The following is a 5712-nucleotide window of genomic DNA, read 5'->3' as shown; positions in this document are numbered from 1 at the left end:
GGAGAGGGGGGGGGGGGGGGGCAGGCGGCGTTCGGACCGCAAAGAAACGGGCCGTCGCCAGGAACACGTGCACGCGACCGAAGCAGGTAACCGACCTTGACGCCAGCGTGCAAACAAGCACACGTACTCTGTCCTTCGGCAACAGGACGCGATCCCCATAATGCAGTCGGTATGGCGCAAACTGTCGAAATTCCCGAACATTGGAGTCCAACAAGCTGCATCTGCCCGTTAAAGCAGAATAAAAAAAGTAAAAAAAAAATAAAAAGATAACGACTTCAAGGCTCGATTTGAAACAATCTCTTTGCTCGTCGTCATGAAATATGCGGTCTTCAGTGAGCAACCGATCTTTTGCCTGGGAGGAAACCGTCAACATATAAGAAGGTTAAATATTTTATGCTTTCCACATAATAATTAGTCTAATCAAATCTTGATATATTCTGTGGTTTCAAATAGGTTCATTTTTGATACAAATACGACAAAGGAAAATAAAGCTATGACAACCTATTAACAACTATTTCGAGGCGTTTAGGAAATTATACGACAAAGCCCGAAATGGTTCCTTCCCTAATTGGAAAGAACATGTGATGCATCATTTCCCAAGAGGTTCTCGAAAATGTTTTGAGAAACAAAACAATTCGTTCAATACAAGCGTTTTGTGATAAAGTTTCAGGCGAGACGCAAATTGCCCCTTATAAGCTGCGTTCGTCGGCCCTTAGCTAAGTGTAAACCAGGAGAACGGGTAAACTGAAATCTTCCATTTTGTTGAACTCTGCTAGCTATTAGTTTTTCACGGTGGGCGAATAAAGGTGGCTTAATAAATTATGAAAGAAGGCTGAAAGCTTTCTATTGACGGTGTTGCACATGAAAGAAGGAAATTTAAGGTATGCAGCTCTCAAGCCTTGTATTTCTCATATCATAATATCCTCACAACGTAGGTCGACGACACTGATGTTTAAAACGAAGTTGACTTTCCAAACAAACATATAATGTGCACTTGAAGAAACGCATTTCACTTTTTTAAACCTGGTACGCATGCTGCTTTGCGCTGCTTCAATCGCTGTCTCATGAACTGTGACATAATAAAACGGTAATTTTATCAGCGCATTTCTACAGCAACGTGCACAACTTCGGATACGCGCCCTTTGTGGACTGATTTTCTTTGGCCATATCCGTGCAAGATCTCAAATGATTGGCTGCTCCAGGTATGTTTATCGTCTTTCCCGGTTTTACAAAAGTATGCAGTTTTTGATATGCGACTAAATGGCATACTCTCAGGTTAGTATCCTGCTTTTTAGGTCTTGTGAAACTTTGTTCTGCTTCTATTGCGGTAAATCTTCCTGCCTATGCCGAGATAAGTGTGTAATGTAGTTTTTGATTGACAAGGTCTGTAATGAAGCGTCTATCTATGGTTCGTTTGATTGAGTATAAGCAGACAGCCTACGGCAGGGTTAATTTTCTGCTGCTCTCTATGGCGAAACAAAACAAAAAGATAGCCTGGCATGATAAAAAATAGTTGCCTTTTTCGGCACGTGTAGCTCGAGCCAGATCATATAAATTGTGTAGCATCTGAGCTACAGTCAAACCTCTGAGCAGACAAAGCTGGTAACACTTCCTTTGCAACGCAGTGTCATTGAAAAAAGAGCAGGTAATTATGAAAGCGTTATCGAATTTTTGAGCAGAATTCACAGGCGAGAGTGCAAAAACTGACACCTTATTGTAAATCTGTGAACATTGATATTTTAGTAATTAAAATACTCATTTATAATAAGGTTATTTTAAAAAAATGCCATGCTTGAATAGTTCACATCAACTGCAAATATTAGAGAGGAGTAGGAAGATCTGAACATTTAATATGAAATTAGAAGCGCTTAGTATAAAATACTGTATTAGATCCTTGGCCGCTTTCTCTAACCATAAATTAGAGCAATCAGACAACTATAACAAGCACCGTTCCGCCGCTATTCCTTTTACTTGCACTGACTCATGTTGGTGACTCGCTGGTAGCGGCACCTAACCTTATCACTTGCGATAAATGCTGGTGGCTTCCACACAAACCTGGCGCGTTCGAAGTTCCACGTTTCACAGACGTTTTAAGTTTGGAATACAAGCGATTAATTTATGTGGAGCATTCAGTTCAAGAATTATTTTGATATAACGAAGCAGGATATAAATGTGCCGCTGTTCTATTTCGGTATAATGAATGCCACAGGGCATATTGCTTGAATTAAAACGTGATGAAGTTGATTCATAATGTGTTCTATGCCTAACCATACCGATGATACTTTACAACGAGGTGGTTATATGTGTGTTGTATCTGTTTGCGCCACGCAGTAAATACAGTTCTTAGATTTCTATTCCCACAGACCATCATTGGCAGCAAAGCGCAAATTAATTTAATCTTGTTTACCCTATTGAAATAAAACTTCGCACTTAATACGATGTGTGTTGAATGGCGCAGGAGCCACTGAGTAGAGTCAGTAAAATTATTTCTGCACTATTGATCCTTTTATCTCTAGACAAATTTATTGCCCTCCTTCTGTTTACAGGTACATTCGCCTCGTGATATGAACTTCAAAGTTGTTCTTCTCGGTTTGGCCATTTTTGGCTTTTTGATGTCAGGTAAGACCAGTCAATAAGCAATTACTTTTATTCTTTTTGTTTGCGAGACACAACGAAAAATTTGTCAATGATTTATCGCCTCCTACTAAATTCATCATTACTGATGTGTGTCTCATTGCCTTCGACTGGTGCATATAAAAAGTCAGCCATTCGAAATCGATCAATGCCCGTTGAATAGCGAAAGTATTCAGCTATAATGGGACATGCTAGAAGATAGAGTACGAACATATAATTAAAAATAGGGATTATCGTTGACTCCTTTGCAAACCTTGAGATAACCGAGCCGTACAGTAACCGCACATCACTCAGAACTCGCATTTGTACCCACAAAGAGTTTGACGGTTAAAAATACCCGATTAAACAGGAGTGCGAGATCGCTCACCAAAAACGTTAAGGCCGCAAAACCGTCGGCTCTAATCCTTCAGGAGTACAAATATGGTGCTATTCTGAAACAGGAGGAATTTGCCTCGCTTGTTATGCCGAAAACTGATCCAGGGCTGCGGCACTAAATATTAAAAGGTTAACGATTTAGGTACGTAGCTAAAAGAGGCGCCCGACTACTGTGCCGGAGTTCCCGGGATCGAATCCCGGCCTCGGCGGCTGCGTTTCGATGGAGGCGAAACGAAGTGGTGTCCGTGTGCTGTGCGATGTCAGCGCACGTTAAAGATCCCCAGGTGGTCGAAATTACTCCGTAGCCCTCCACTACGGCTCCCCTTTCTCTCTATCCACTTTCACTCCCACCTTCATCCCTTCCCTTACGGCGCGGTTCAGGTGTCCACAGAGCAAGTGTGACAGATACTGCGTCTTTCCCTTCCTATGAACCAACCAACCAACCCGCTATGCACAAAATCACCTATAGTTCACCATGTTCATTCTAACCTAAGGAGAACTTGAAAAGGTACGGCGCCGATGTTTTCTTTGCCGGCAATCAGCATACAATACAACATAAAGCATAAAAGTTTTCTTCGTGTGCATCTTAAAAAGTTTTATTTGCAATTGGAATCTTATTGATTTTTGACTCAAGCATCACGCTCCATTTAGATCTTGTGGTCAGAAACCTGGCTGTCGGGTGAAGCACTTCTCTGAAGTCCGCTTTTTCGCACCATTTTCAGGGGTGGTGCTTAGCACTGCAGAAACGGCGTCGGAAGCAAAGCGTGCCGCAGAACCGCACGAACGCGCTGCGTCCGGAGCCCAAGGTGCTGAAGAAGAGCGCATTGGTTCAGCCTGCATTACCACGCTCTGTGGCGGTGGCCTGGGCTAGATGCCGAGACTCTCTCATGGAACTGTCCGGAGTGGGAGGAACACCAACTTTTACCACTTTTGCAAAAATATTGAAGGCACCATTATGTAACCAACAATTGTTTGCAGAGCTCTCTCACCGTCAGTGGTGCCAGAATCTCTTTCGATAAGATCAATGCAATAAACGTGGATACGAAATGAACACAAGGCCTATTCACCGGAACGTTTTAAGTCGTACGTCTTTATATCCGTAAATTAATAGACGATATACAAGAGGTCGCGATGAAAATATTAGCATGGTTGGCCTCAATTCTACCGTCTCTTACAACAGATTGTAGATTTGGAAATTGAGAAAGTGAAAAATAAGGATAATTTAAGGTGGTTGGGCAAACAGTGAGCTCTATTTGAGGGGTTGCCTGTCTTTAAAGAGTGTGAAAGAAAATCGTGACTATAATCTTTCTCTCAAGAGCAGCAAACTAGAGTTCAATCGGGTCAGCAATCGAAGCAGCCTACTTGGTTAACCGCTTCTTCTTTCAAGGATCAGCAGCTTGATACAGACAATTTGAACTTTTTGCTAATATTTATATCTGGGAATATACTTTCGACCACGAAGGCTGAGGCACAGCAAACGTTGCTCACCAGTCGAGCACACGCTCATTATGACGACATTGCCGTACGTGGTGTATGTAGTTATGAGAAGGAGAGGAATGAGAGGGTAATTAAAGACACTTAAGTTGTGCAGCTCTGTGATTGGCAAGTGTTTCTTTCGTTGTCGTCATCCAGGTGGTTCTAGTGAAGAAGAAATCCGTATTTGCCTATCCGTAGTCGTACAGTGTAGATCCATTGAGCTCTAATACTCATGTACCCACACCCCGATGTCACACAGGCGCACGTCCAAAGAGGTCCTTAAGGGTGCTCAGCCAGTCCCTCTTGCACAGCTCTATAAAAATGTCGTCGCTTGTAGATTGCCTGGCCGGCGCATTGTGCTCCGTGCTTGTGCGCCTGCTGATTATGCAACCTTTGCTTTGATGTCAGTGAAGAAAAACTAAACAAAATATCTATCCACCTTAGAACGGCTCCTGGACCCACAGTATGAATAAATAAATGAATAAATAAATAAATAAAATAAATAAATAACAGCTGCTTTAAAGTGTCTTTTAAAGTTTCCTTTTCTATTTTCAGTCTTAACATCGCCTCCAGGTCTCCGCTCGCGTTCTTTATATGTCGCACTTTCGCAGCGCGACTGTGCACACTGAATTATATCGTCTTTTTAGCACCTAATAAATCGTACATGCTTGTGTGCGCAGAGAATTAATGACTCTGGAACCGAAATGGGCCATCGTCGGCCATTTAAAGAGGCAAATAAACAATACTAGAGGTGAGCTGCCCCTGAAATAACGATATAAAACAATCTGGTAGTGTAGAAACCTGACAGTCAGCTGCACTCTAGCTTTCATATGCGGAATACGTTCCCCTACCGTCATATTAGTTTACAGTGAGTAAGGAAATCATTCCAGATAATAGGCATTTTTTTTCTGCATTTCACGAGGCCACCAGAACTGCGGAAACACCACATGGCCTTGTGGGCGTATAGGTGCGTATACAAGATTGCCAGTTTTTCTAGCACGATATCCTCCCCGTGCATCAACAAATCTGTAGTTATCTGAACCTTTCCAGCTGATTTCCCCCTTTTCACAGTTTCTAATGCTTTCGAGACCTCTTCCTTCGTCACTGGTGGTACTTCGGACTGTTTTCCCTACCGACAATCTCATTACGGTCCTGACTACTATTTCTACAGTAGAAATCTGTGTGGAACTCCTCAGCTACTTTGACTATCTTGTCCATATTCATGAC

General features: G+C 42.4%; 1 long non-coding RNA gene across 1 annotated transcript; it reads left to right on the top strand.

The window, feature by feature from the left end:
- Nucleotides 1-1581: 1581 nt before the first annotated feature.
- Nucleotides 1582-4065, top strand: LOC146195419 (uncharacterized). Its single transcript, XR_014705570.1, has 3 exons — nucleotides 1582-1645; nucleotides 2547-2619; nucleotides 3732-4065. It is a non-coding gene; the product is annotated as an uncharacterized LOC146195419 (long non-coding RNA).
- Nucleotides 4066-5712: the final 1647 nt, after the last annotated feature.

Source organism: Amblyomma maculatum, chromosome 3, assembly GCF_055883805.1.
Source record: "Amblyomma maculatum isolate TAMU_Amacu chromosome 3, ASM5588380v1, whole genome shotgun sequence".
Lineage (NCBI taxonomy): Eukaryota > Metazoa > Arthropoda > Arachnida > Ixodida > Ixodidae > Amblyomma > Amblyomma maculatum.
Note: the sequence above shows the minus strand (reverse complement) of the source record. Positions and strands in the feature narration are given on the sequence as shown.